Raw genomic sequence first — 13287 nt, forward strand, 5'->3', positions numbered from 1 at the left:
CCACTGCGCCACCAGGGAAGCCCAATTTCTGTCATTTTAAGCCACCCAGCGTGTGGCAATATGTTAAGGCAGCACTAGGCAATGAATACACTGGCCTTCTCAGAGCTCAGCGGAAGGAATGCCATGATCGATTTCTGATGTCTGCATGGGCAAGGGAGGACAGGGTCCAAGGCACATGCTAAGTATCAGCCAACTTTGACTTAGATCAACCAGATCTTCTGGTTGGGGGCTTCCTCTGTGTGAGCAGATACCAGATATTTCTATCATGGCGACTCAGCACTAAACGGTGCAGAAATCCATCAGGATTTCTCTCCTGTGGCTGAAGGGAGGAGCAGGGGGGCGTGGGGGGCAACCGCAGCATCGGTAGCTTCATTGTCATTGGCTGGACGAGATCATCGTGAAGGTGGAGAACCTTTTAGGAACTTGGGGACGTGAAGGTGTCCCACAGCTGGTCATCTTTTTCCACCCCCTCGTGCCTCCTCTCGGTAGGACCACAGAGCAACATGCAGAGAAGATAGGCCTGATGTTGTGGGGGAGGTCATCCTGGGGGCAGTTCTGCTTTTGTTGGAGTCCCCCTTTCTGGGTCTCAGAGTCCTTCCTGTCAGCAGCTCCCCAGCACCTTTGCGCCCTTCATGCCACCATTTCAACCTTGGTTTTCCTGTCCTGTCCACAGCAAAATGACAGCCAAACTCCCTCCTCCATTTAACAATGGGGTGGCCCAGTGTGGGGACGAGCGTTGGGGGACACAGTCTTTTATTCGTTCTTGCCGTGTGATCTTGGAGAACTTTCTATCACTGGTCCTCAATTTCCTCATCTGCAAAATGGGAAGAAAACAACCATACCTGCTTCAAGGGGTTGCTTCAAGGTGTTGATTTGTGCTCAGTACATACACTTAATAACTGCACAAAACTGTTTAAAAACAAAACGTCGTGACAGACACACAAAAATCAGTTGTCCTACTGAATTCTGGACCCTTTTACCTGTCCTCCTGGGTTTTCTTTCCTGGACCCTTAAATAATCATCATTCATTGAGTGCTGACTGTGTCAGGCACCATATCACGTTATTGAGCCCTCACACCAGCCCACTGAGGTAGGTACTATTGCTATGCCCACTTAAGTGATGAGGAAACTGAGGCTCAGTGAGGAGAGTGGCGTGACGAAGGTGACACAGCAAATGGAAGGTCTGTCTCCAAGCCATCCTATGTCTCAGCCTCCTCACTGAGGGCCCCTCCATGTGCTCCTTCACTGTGCCTGGGGTGGCTGTGGAGCCCATGACCCCTGTGGTCCCCGTAGACCACAGACTCTTTGAGGAAAGGGAACGAGCTCCTTTGTTTTTACGTCCCAGGCGCTCCACGCTCAGTCTGGGGCAGGGTCACAATCACTAAGCATGTCAGACAAAGCGACTGAGTGAATAGACACACGAATAGTGGAGGGTTTGGAAAAACCGTCTTGTGTTTTAACAAAGTGGAAACTTTATGCTCCAATGAAGGAGATCTGAGTTATCTACCCTTATATCCTGGGTGACCCTGTGTGTGTCAGTTATTTCTTTTGTAAAATGGGGATAATCATGTACTCTCTGCCTTGGCCTGGAGATGGGGCCAAGGGGTCATTAAAGGACCCTTGAGCTTGAATATAGCTGGATGATGCTGATCTCATTCATGGTACAGCCCCAAGAGTGCCCAGCATACAGCAGGTGTTGTGGTTATTTGCTGCAGGAGTAAATGACTCAGTGCTTTTCTCAGCCACTTCAGTTACTAAAATCTGCAAAAGCAACTTGACCTTGGCTGGACCACGGCAGGGCTCTCCCCTCTCCTGTAGGAACCAGCTGAAAACAGGGCGGTGGGTTAGGGCTGGTCCTTCATTTGGGGCAGTGTTATACCTTCACCCACTGCTGCCTAGAAAGGGTTAAACCTCGGCGGCCTGGCCTGGGTGCTCTCCAGCCCTGTCTTGCCCCATTACCTTGCCTCCAGCTGAGGTTAGGCTCTGAGTTTACCCATAAACAGGTGCCACGCTCCCCCTGAGCAGCTAGCGATAAGGGCCATTTCCAAGCCCCAGCACTACGTGCTGCTCTCCGTGCCCCAGCCCAGCCATCCGCCTTGGTCTCAGCTGTCTGGGAGGTTATCCTTTTCAGGCAGCTCCGCTCTGTCCTTTGGAAAGACTTGTGTTAAGTATTAAGACCTTGGGGGCCCAGAATGGCCACATAGACAAGTAGAATCCATGATCAGACTTCCAGAATTAAAGGAGTCTTGGGCCAGGAGAACACTGGTGGGTCCCACCAAACCCACCAAGTCAGGGACCCTCATTCCAGAACTGAGGCTGGTATCTTCTCAAGGCTCCAGAAGCTTCCATAACTCCTTATTTCCAGTTCCTCCCAGATACTTCTTTCCTGCCGGTCAGATATTAGGGATAACATCAGAGATGTCCCTTGACCATTCTGATTATGGATAGCTTAACTTGTCATGCTAGGCTGTGACTCGTGAGCTAAATCTGGCCTACCATTTGTTTTTGTAGGGCACCCTTGAGCTAAGAAAGGTTTTTGTATTCCTAAATAGTTGAAAAAAAATCAAAAGAAGATTATTTTGTGACATGTGAAAATTATAAGAAAGTTAAATTTTAGTGTCCATAAATGAAGTCTTATTGGAACAAGACCTGCTCATTGTTTTACCTCCCATCCACGGAGGCTTCTGTGCTATGCAGAGCTGAGTAGTTGCTGGTCTCTCAGACCTTAGCCCTGTTGCTTGGTGCACTGCCAATCACAGGGATGCCACGAGTGTCACCTCTCTGTGTAAAAGACACTGTCAAATAGGAAGTATATAAAATTCACTAGAGATCAGCATTAACAGATGAACATTTGCAATTGATTTTGAGGACAGGTGACGCCCACCTTGAATCTCAACTAAATGAAATGTTATCCCTCCAAGAGAATCCCATCTTCTCATTAGTAGAACTGTATTCCAAAAAATTGCACTCAGTTACTTTATTTTTATTGTATTTTTTTATTAATAAAAAGTTCAGAGAATTTTTCTCTCTTGTACCTTCATAGTATCCTAGGTTTTGTCTCTTGGCTTGTAGAGCTTAACATAAAAAGTTTGCTGAACTCTGACCTAGACCATTGGACTGTGCCAGAAATTTCATTATTTTGGTCCCCCAATTCCATGTCTTAGGTTGTCTTACATCCATACAGAGCCTAGGAATCCTTTACAGACCATAGTCAAATTTGGGTTCTCACCACCCTTAAGGGGGGCATGAAAAATTAATGGGAAGATCTGTTAAAATGCATCCCTTGTCCTGGCCTCCTGGAGGGCTCTCTTCTCTTCTCCTGGCATATCCAGTCCTTCCCTTCCTACTCTTACGGAAGACTCTCTGACTCACCAAGGCCTCATTGATTTTCCTCTCCTCTGCTCTGAATCCCCATAGGAGAACTTCAATTCATCCTGGTTGCTTGATAGATCAACTGATAACAAACCAATGGAAAATAAATTCCCTTCTATGAATATTTATCAAACACTGTGCAAGTGGCTAAATCAGTGGGAGATTCTATGTGACATAAATCGCTACTCCCAGGACCGAGTGGCTCGGGGGCCCTGGATTCTACTGGCAGTCAGGAATCTTGAGCCAGACTTAGCTTGTGCTCTACCGCTTCCTAAGCGTGTGACCTTCTTTAGCTGCCCCAGCTTTCGTGGTCTGCGTTTCCTCATCTGCAAAAGATGGGGCTCAGGTTGGGTTCCCTCCAGGCTAGCCTGAAGATTTAATCAAAACCAAGTAAGTTGGCAAGAAGGCGCATCTACAGGGACAGGGCTGAGTGTTGCCAACGTCCTCCTCCCTTCCAAGCAATAAAACCCAGTCCCCTTGATTTTCCCAGCCCCAGTCCTGGACAAAATGTCTCTTTAAGCATTTGCAGCTCCATTCCTCCCCTCCTTCCTTCTCACCCATCAGCTACACGCCCCCAAGGAATTCTGGAGCAGACTTACCTCCCATAGCCCCAGGCTCAGCCAAGCCCAATTTCTTCATCCAGGATCAATTATTTTTTTTCCTTCTCAACTTAAAGAATAATCATGAATCACACTGTCAATGCAGAGGCCTTTCTATTATTCTCTCTGTCTGCCTTTGGATTTCCTCTTTGGCTGTGCAATTTGGCCTTTACAACATCCTTTCCTTGCTAACAAAAACGAAGCACTTGAGAGGAGGCGTTTGATGATGTTTGATCCCCTGCGCCAGTAATTTGGTGAGTTCTTGACTCTTTCTTCTCCCTCTCCCAACACGTCCCTCATAGCTTCAGTCGCCAGATCCTGCTGCCTTTTTCTCTTAAGAAGGTCTCAAGTCCATCCCCTCCATCCGAACCCCACAGCCACGGCCTGATTCACTGGCCCTAGCATCTCTCTCTGTTTCCAAGTCCCCCACCTCTGGCTTAAATCTTCCTATGGCTCCCCATCACCCAAAAGATAAAGGTTAAGTTTCCTTCCATATTGGTGGCTCATAGCTGAATCTGACACAGTTTGTCCAAAAGAGTCATTTCTAAACCTGAATTTGGATGTCTTTAGTAGTGACATGTGATCAGCTGGCCCCCAAAGCATCAGAATGTGAGTTCCCATGAGGTTCTTCCTCAGCTCACCTCTTCAAATGTTATGCTTCTTCCAGATTGGCATCCAAGCCCCTTTTTATTAGGGAAGAATTTCGTGTTAGTCTTGGAAGAAGGCAGAGCCCAGATGCCACCTCTCCCTACTCAGGCAGAGTCGGGGTACAGGATCTCAGCTGGGTCATTTGCATGTTGCCCTTGGGCTTTCAACCTTGAGGAGTAGCCCAGGTAAGAATTACTCCTGGAGCACCGGTGAGGTGCCAGCACTGTGGTTCTCACCGCAGGGCCCGGTGGCTGACCTGGACTGTCATTCCTGCACCTGGTCTTCCTTGGCCTCATCCTTCTCCTGCACCTGGTTCCCCAGTCTTATCTTTGATCCATGAGTCACTCAAGATCCTTCCCCTGTGTCCTCTCCCACTATCGTTATCCAGAGTGAGTTTCTGTGGCTGCAAATAAGATGCCCAACTGCTGCCCTGAGTCCATGACATCCATGTCCCCTTTCCTCCTTGATCTCAAGGCTCTGGCCATGCTCTTTCATGTCGCTACACATTTGCACCTGCTGGTGGTGGTGGGAGAGCAGTCAGCCCTATCAGAGGAACTTTTTGTTACGTGAGCCAATAAAACTCTCTCGGGTGGGCGTTTCTGTCACTTGCAGCCAAAAGAGTCTTGACTGATGCAGTCGTTAAGTAATAAATTTTAGTAAACTTAGAAAACATTTACTGAACTCCTATTACAGGTCAGGCTTAAGTGGAGATCAGTGCTGAGCCTTACTGGGTAAGCTCTGGGTAGTTTGCTCACCATGGAGCTGTTGCCCAAGGAAAAAAATCAGGGTGCTGTTACCAGAAGGAGGAGGTGGGGAATAGGTGCTGAGCAGACAAGCACAGTAGTCTTAATAGACACTGCTTATCATCATTATTATCTTATTAATTTTGAAGCTAAGGAAGTGTGGCTTTGTTAGGAAATAAGGGACCCTGGAGGAGCAGAGCGTTGATAAGCTTGGACCAGGTTTAGGATGCACCTTCCCCAGTGGGGCTGAGTGCTAAGATCTCAGTACTGGAGGGAGGACAGGTGTGGCCATGGGCTCTGAGGTTGGCCGTCAGCTGACTTTCTGCTCACACATATTCAGACCGCCTCACTGCCGATTCACCACTTTTAATATTATCAGGGAGAGCCAGAGCCAGAGAACACAGGACCATTTCTAATACCCAATTCCTTATACTCCTTCCCACACTCCATTTATTCATTGATAGACTGATGTTGCTCCAAAGACCTTGCCCTGCTTGTCAAGCAGCTTTTATCAAGCCCTCCCACGTCCTTGTGCCTCAGTTTCCGCCTCTGTAACATAGGGGAGACTTTGAACTGCACTACTGACCTTGCAAGATTACAAGGTCATCAAACATGAGTTTCCAGTTTTGAATACACTGAAATGTACAAAGTCTCATGGAAACATCAGCCGAAGTGATTTCAGATATGTGTATATGTACAGTCACTTTGCTGTACAGAAGAAATTAACACAACATTGTAAATCAACTATACTTCAATAAAATTTACAAAAAGAAAGAAAAAAAGTAAATATGTTCATGTCTCTTCCGGATCTAAACCACTTTGGTGGTGTTGCTTGTTTGTAGACTGAATCCAAATCCTTTCTCAGGTCCACAGAGCTCTGCCTGACCTGCTCCCTGTCAAACCTCCAACATTGTCACCTATCCCTCTCCCTTCTGATCCTCAGAAGTACAAGACCTCTCCCAGGACAGGCCCTCACGTCCGCTGATCCCTCTGGCTGGCTCAACGCTCTCTCCCCTCGCTTCTCACCGCTCAGGCTCAGCACAAACCTCACAGAAGCTTTCCCTGACATCCTGGTCCAAGTCAGGAATCCTGATAGACAGACTCATAGCACCTGGACTTGGCCTTCTTAGCTCTAACTTCAATTGCAGTTACGTATTTGTATAATGAGTTGCTTTATGCCTGTCTCCTGCTAGAATGTCAGTTCCTCGAGGGCAGGGTCTATGAGTGATGTTCTTCCATGCTGAGTCCCACAGTTCAATGGAAGTTTCTTAATAAATATTTACTGAAAAAAAGAATGAATGAACAAATGCATTAAATATAGATATTAATTTAAATTCCTTTTCTGTATGGTAGAAGTTGGGGTAGACACTGGTTATGTCATACATTCTACCCAAATCAACAGATTAGGTAGAAAATCCAAAGGTAGTTAGGATGTGTTAACAGACTCACAGGCATATCTGCTCACTCAGAGAGACAATTTCATGGAAATAACAATCACTGCTAACCTTAACACAATACAAATCATGCAGTGCTCATTTGCACCCGAAAGAGAAAATCCTGTTGTGTAATATTCAGAAACTAAAGGATCTGAAGCCACATCCAGCATTATATCTGCAGGTAATTAATAAGCATATACTATTCATTAATTGAGCAAATATTATTGTGCACTTACTGTGTGCCAGGCTCTGTGCTCTGCCCTGGTGTTGCTGAGATGAACCAGCAGACAAGACCCTACTCTCAAGGCATCTACATCCTAGTTGGGGAGACAGAAAATAAATAAGTAAATAAATGAACTGGTCCTGCACACAATGTTTTCAAAAACCCGATCTTGATTAATTACCATGAGCCACTCTGGAAATGAGGCATGGGTAGCCCCATTTTACAGAGGAGGGGACTGAGGCTCAGAGAGGAGAAGTGACTCACCCCAGGTCACCTAGCTGGTGAGTGGTTGTTCACTGGAGTTTGTCCACTTTGTCACTCAGGGACATTGTTTCCCTCTTTGACTAGCACATCCTGCAGCCAGAGACTCAGGTGGAATGCATCAGAGCCTTTGGTGATTGAGAGGGAGATGGAATTTTGCATAAGAAAGATTTACTGAAACCAGACCAGGTGTCATTGCCATCCTGCTGGAAACCAGGCTATCCACACCTGTATTTTGGGAAAAACAATCACAATTAGAAGAACTGCTGGGCACACTTTGACAGACATGTTCAGGAGGGCTGCGGGCTGTTCCTGGGGTGGGCACTAAGTCCTTCAATCACCCTTCAGAGTGCCCTGAACTTACTCTCTTCCATCTCTCCCTCCATGCAAATTCTTGCCCCCATGTTCTCCCCTATAGACGTAATGAGACCCACACTGTTGCCAAGGCCTGTGAGGTCCTACTAGTGTCTCGTCCTTAACATCTAACATGCCAAGAGCTCGTTGCCACTCTAGGGCCTTTGCACTTGGCTCTTCCCATTGTCCTGCTGGACTGGCCTTCTTCCAGATCTTTGCAGGGCTCCTTCACATCTGCAAGTCTCTGCTCAAATGTCACCTCTTCAGAGAGCCTTCTCACCCCTTCCGATCTTAAATAGTGTCCCCAGTCACTGCTGAGTCCTGTCTCTGCTTCAGTTCACTTCACAGCAATTTATCATTAACTGGCATAGTATTAAATGTTAATATAATTATATAACCTGTTTATGTTTTTTTTTTTTAACTTATTTATTTATTTTTGGCTGTGTTGGGTCTCCGTTTCTGCGCGAGGGCTTTCTCTAGTTGTGGCGAGCGGGGGCCACTCTTCATCGCGGTGCGCGGGTCTGTCACTATCGCGGCCTCTCTTGTTGCGGAGCACAGGCTCCAGACACACAGGCTCAGTAGTTGTGGCTCACGGGCCTAGTTGCTCCATGGCATGTGGGATCTTCCCAGACCAGGGCTCGAACCCCTGTCCCCTGCATTAGCAGGCAGATTCTCAACCACTGCGCCACCAGGGAAGCCCTAACCTGTTTATGTTTTATTGGCTGTTTCTCCCATTAGAAGGTAAGCTCTGTTAGGGTAGGGACTTTGCTCACTGCTGTGTCTCCTAGACCAACACCTAGATCAGCACCTGGTACATAGTAGGTGCTAAAGAAAATCTTGTTGACTGAATTAAATTCCCAAAGCTAGAGGGAGTTCCCCCCTTCCATTGGCTACCCAACTCTTCAGTTTTACAAGACCCAAGAAGGCACCATTTGCATTGTGTCCTGTGTGAGTGGCGCCCCCTGGAGCCCACACAGCACCGTGGAATTCCACGTGAAGCCTGCTTCCAGGAGTTGCCCAGCTGGGCTTTCTCGGACGTGCACAATCCCTGACATCAGACAGCTCTGGGTTTGGATTCTGGCTCCATCACTTACTGCCTGTGTAAACCTGGGCATGTATTTAAACTCTCTGCGTCTCGGCTTCCTCAGCTACATACTGGGGGTGATGACAGGACCAGCTTGGTAGGGTCGCTGTAAGGATTTAACACGATAATATACACAAAGTGCTTGAATATAACAATGAAACGATATATCTATGCCTGATAGTAGGGTAAGTCAGATGCTGAGAGATCCATATAGAAGCTATAGGGGCTAAACTAGACACTAAGTGATAATCACTACTATAGCTCCAGTCAATGGGTCACAAACTCCAAGGCAACCAGGGCTAGATGGATCACACAAATGAGTGAAGCAGGCAGGGTGGCCGCTGGAAAGGCAGTGCTCCATCTAAAGGGAGTAGCTGCTACCCTGCTCCAGCCATGGTTTGGTGGGGGAGATGGCAGGTGGGTGAATCTTGGCTCAGTATTGCCAGAGCTTCCTGCTTTTCAGAGAAGCCTAAGTCTTCATATTTGTCTGAAATCTCACAGGCTTTAAGTATTGGAAAATAATTAATTCAGTGTTCTGGAACCAGCCTCTGCTAAGGTTCTAACCAGCTTTGTCACTTCCTGGTATACATTCCAAAAGTCTCTTTTAATTTTAATCAACCTCATTGAGGTATAATTTACCTGCAGTAAAATGTTCCTATTTTAAGTGTACAGATCCAAATAGATGCATACATGTAATCATCACAATAACCAAGGTATAGAATGTTTCCATCAACCCAGAAAGTTCCCTGGGGTCCCTTCCCAATCAATCTTCACCTCTGCCTCCACCACAGCCCTAGACAACTACAGGCCACCCTTGTTTATTGTTCTTCATTTTATTGCACTTGCAGACATTTTTATACATTGAAGGTTTGTGGTAACCCTGCATCAAGCAAGTCTGTCGGTACCATTTTTCCAGCAGCATTTGATCAATTCATTCCTCTGTGTTGCATGTCATATTGTAATTCTCACAGTATTTCAAACCCTCCACCAGCAAAAAGATTATGACTTACTGAAGGCTCAGATAATGGTTAGCATTTTTAAGCAATAATGTATTTTAAAATTAAGGTGTAAACATTGTTTTTTTAGACATAATGCTATTTCATCCTTAATAGACTATAATGTAATGTTAACATAACTCTTATATGCACTGGGAAATCAAAAAATTCATGGGACCAAAAAATTATTGCTATATTTGCTTTATTGTGGTGGTCTGGAATCAAACCCACAGTATCTCTGAGTTATGCCTGTACTGATCTGCTTTCTGTCACTACAGATTGACTCTTCTAGAATTTTATATAAATATTTATATAAGTATTTACTCTTTGTGTCTGGCGTCTTTCACATAGCACAGTGTTTTAAAATCCTTTTGAATTTTGTGAGGCTTGTTTTATGGTCCAGAATATGGTAAACATATCATAGGCCCTAGAAAATAATATGTGTACTACATTGTTGGATGTAATGTTCTAGAAATATCAATGTGGTCAAGGGGGTTCCTAGTGTTGTTCAGATCCTTTATGTCTTTACTGATTGTTTTGACTATTTATTCCATCAGTTATTGAGAGAGAAGTGTTAAAACCTCCAACCAAGATTGTGGAATTGTTTACTTCTCCCTTTCATTCTGTCAATTTTGCTTCACGTATTTAAAGTTCTTCCATTTATGAATATTTGTCTACCTAATGAGTTGACTGTTTCATTACTTTAAAAGTTCCCATTTTGCTCTGATAATATTCCTGGTTTTCAGGTCTATTTTACCTAATGTTAATAGGGCCAGCTCTTGCTTCTTGGGCTTACTATTTGCATCCATTGACTTTTAACCTACCTGGGTCCTCTCTGTTTAAAGCTTGTCTCCTATAGACAGCATATAGTTGAGTTGTCCTCTTTTATTCACCCCCAAAATCTCTGCCACTTAACTGTAGTGTTCAGTTCATTAACAACTAATGTAGTTAATGATCTGGCTGGATTTAGAGCTACTATTTTATCATTTCTCTTCTGTTTGTTCCTCTTAAGTTTTTTAGTTGTTTTGCAGTTTCTCTATTCCTTGTTTCTGTCTTTTAAAGAATTATTTGAATATTTTAAAGGTTCCATTTCAGCTTATCTATTGGCTTTTTAGTTCCACTTCTTTGCATTATTTTGCATTATTTGCTCTAGAGATTATAATGACTTCCTCAGCTTTTCTTAACAGTCTATTTAAAGTTAAGTTTGTACCACTTTACAAAATATGCAGAAAAAAATATTTCTATCATATAGATCCATTTACCACAAAACCTTATCCCTTATAGCAAAGTTGCCATTTGAAAATCTATATACACCTACATACATTATAGACTCTACAAGACAATGTTAGTTTTTTTTTTCAAGCAGCCTTGTGTATTTTAAAGAAATTAGGAAGAAAAAATAGACTTTAGTAATATTTACCCAGAATTTTACCATTTCTGATGTTCCTCATTCCTTTTGAAAGATTTGAGCTTCCAGGTACTACCATTTCCCTTCAGACTGAGCAATTTCCTTTAGTTTAGGTCTGCAGGTGATTAATTCTTAGTTTCCTTTTATTTGGAAATTCTTTGCATTAGTTCATTTCCACCGTCCTTCAGGTCCCATCTCACCTCCTCCACGCAGCCTTCCTGGGCTCCCAAAACACAGGAGGCCCTCTTCTCAGACACTTTATTGGTGTTGGAGGACGTGTCTTTAACATAGAGCCGCATTGTAGGAGGCTAATAAGCCCAAAGGCCATCCACAGAATTGAATGCTTGGTGGATGACCAGTCCTCTTTCATCCATCCTTCCCTCTCTCCTTCCCTCTCTCTCTTCAGATCCCATTTCTTCTCCGAGGAAGAGAACCAAAAGAGGGCAAGAAGCAGCTTGCAGAAGCTGACCGGGGAGATCCCCTTCTTGACCCGGGTCCCCCCTCCAGCAGTGCGCACTCCCCCCTCCCCTCCCGTGATGCTCTTAGCGGAGCTTCGCAGCCACCGACAAGAGTTGTCAGAGCCCTGCAGACACTCCTTTTACTGCCGTGCCCATTACATTCTGGGCTGAAGGAGAGTGGGGACTTTGCGTTGTGGACCTGGGTTCTACATCGCCACCTCCCTCCCGGGGGGCTACGCTGGTCTCTGTTTGGGCCCCTTCACACCGGGTGCCTTGTCCAGACTGCACACCCGGCAGACCCGTTGTGGGAAAGGAGTGGGGCTCACAGAACGGGCGCCGAGATTATTCACGGAGGGGGGTGTCTGTTTGGGCAAATTTGGTGGCAGTGGGATCTAGTGTGACAAAGAATCCTGGTCCAGCCTTCAGGGACCCACATTCCAACTCTGCCTCTGACTCCATCTCACCAAAGACATTTGTGGGGTCCCTTCCTCTTCCAGCCTCAGGTTTCCATTCTGTGCAGCAAGAGGTCAGCTTGTTCCAAGTTTTCTGAGGTTTTTTTTATGGTCTGAGACTGTATCCCTTCCCTTTACCTCCTCAGCCAGCACTGCATCTGCCTCTACCGCCAGGAGAAGTCTGGCTCTCTGTGGAACGGAGTTCCCCAGGAAACAATCTGAGGGGTTTCTAAGGAGGCCCGCTTTTTCTCATCTCGGTTTTCCTGGTTTTGCTCTCTCATGGTGAGTCCAGGGCTCCCCAGCGCCAGGTGCAGCGGAGAAGAGTTTTAGCCATGGCATCAATGGATCTGCATTCGAATCCTGGCTGTGTGTCCTTCATCAAGTTACAGAATCTCTCTGTAAGTTACAGTTTTCTCACCTATACAGTGGAGGTAATAGTATTGATTGCACTGGATTATTTGGAGGATTAAATGCAATAAGGAAGGTCAAGTCCTAACACAGTGCCTGGCACGTAGTAAACCTACAACGAATGTCATCATCATCATCATCATCATCATCACTATTTACCACCTCCTCTCTTACTCCAGGGAAAGGGAGCCCCCCAGAGTCTGAGGGGGCAGCTTGGTATGGCTTGAGCCCTCGGTATGCACGTCTGAGGAGGGCTCTCCAACTAGAAGACCTCCAGCTTCCACGCACAAGTCATCCAGCAGGTCTTGTGCCAGGACCCCAGTCACTTGCCAGTGTCCACACTTGTGGGCTGTTGTGAGGATAAAAGAGCTCCCCCTGCACAGCACTTGGCCCAGTGCCTGCCCACAGTCCTCGGCGAATCGTAGCCAATAGGACTGTTGTCACTGCCACTAGGGTCAGCCACGTCTGAGGCTGTACTACAGCGTGATGAGCTGCAGAGTCAGAAGATGTGGGCAGGGACTGCCTGGGGACCTTGCTCAGGCACTCTGATCCTCGTTTTTCTCATCTGTATAATGATGGGATTAGTACCACTCCCTGCACAGGCTTGTTAGGGGGATCACATGATCATAACACAGGAATGACAATTGCATGAGCTGTAATCTGGGCCATATTTTGTGTCCCACAAGCTCTCCTCTTTTTCTGAGGACCTTTGTCCTGTCCGCATGCCAATGTGGCAGAGGGAAAGAGCCTGACACCCGTTCTTTCTCTGCCTCTTGTCCCAAGAGCCTTCAGCTCCAGGCTGCACTTGGCCCCATATTGAGGCAACCAGCAGCCAAGTGACAGGAA

Source organism: Balaenoptera musculus, chromosome 3 (assembly GCF_009873245.2).
Source record: "Balaenoptera musculus isolate JJ_BM4_2016_0621 chromosome 3, mBalMus1.pri.v3, whole genome shotgun sequence".
NCBI lineage: Eukaryota > Metazoa > Chordata > Mammalia > Artiodactyla > Balaenopteridae > Balaenoptera > Balaenoptera musculus.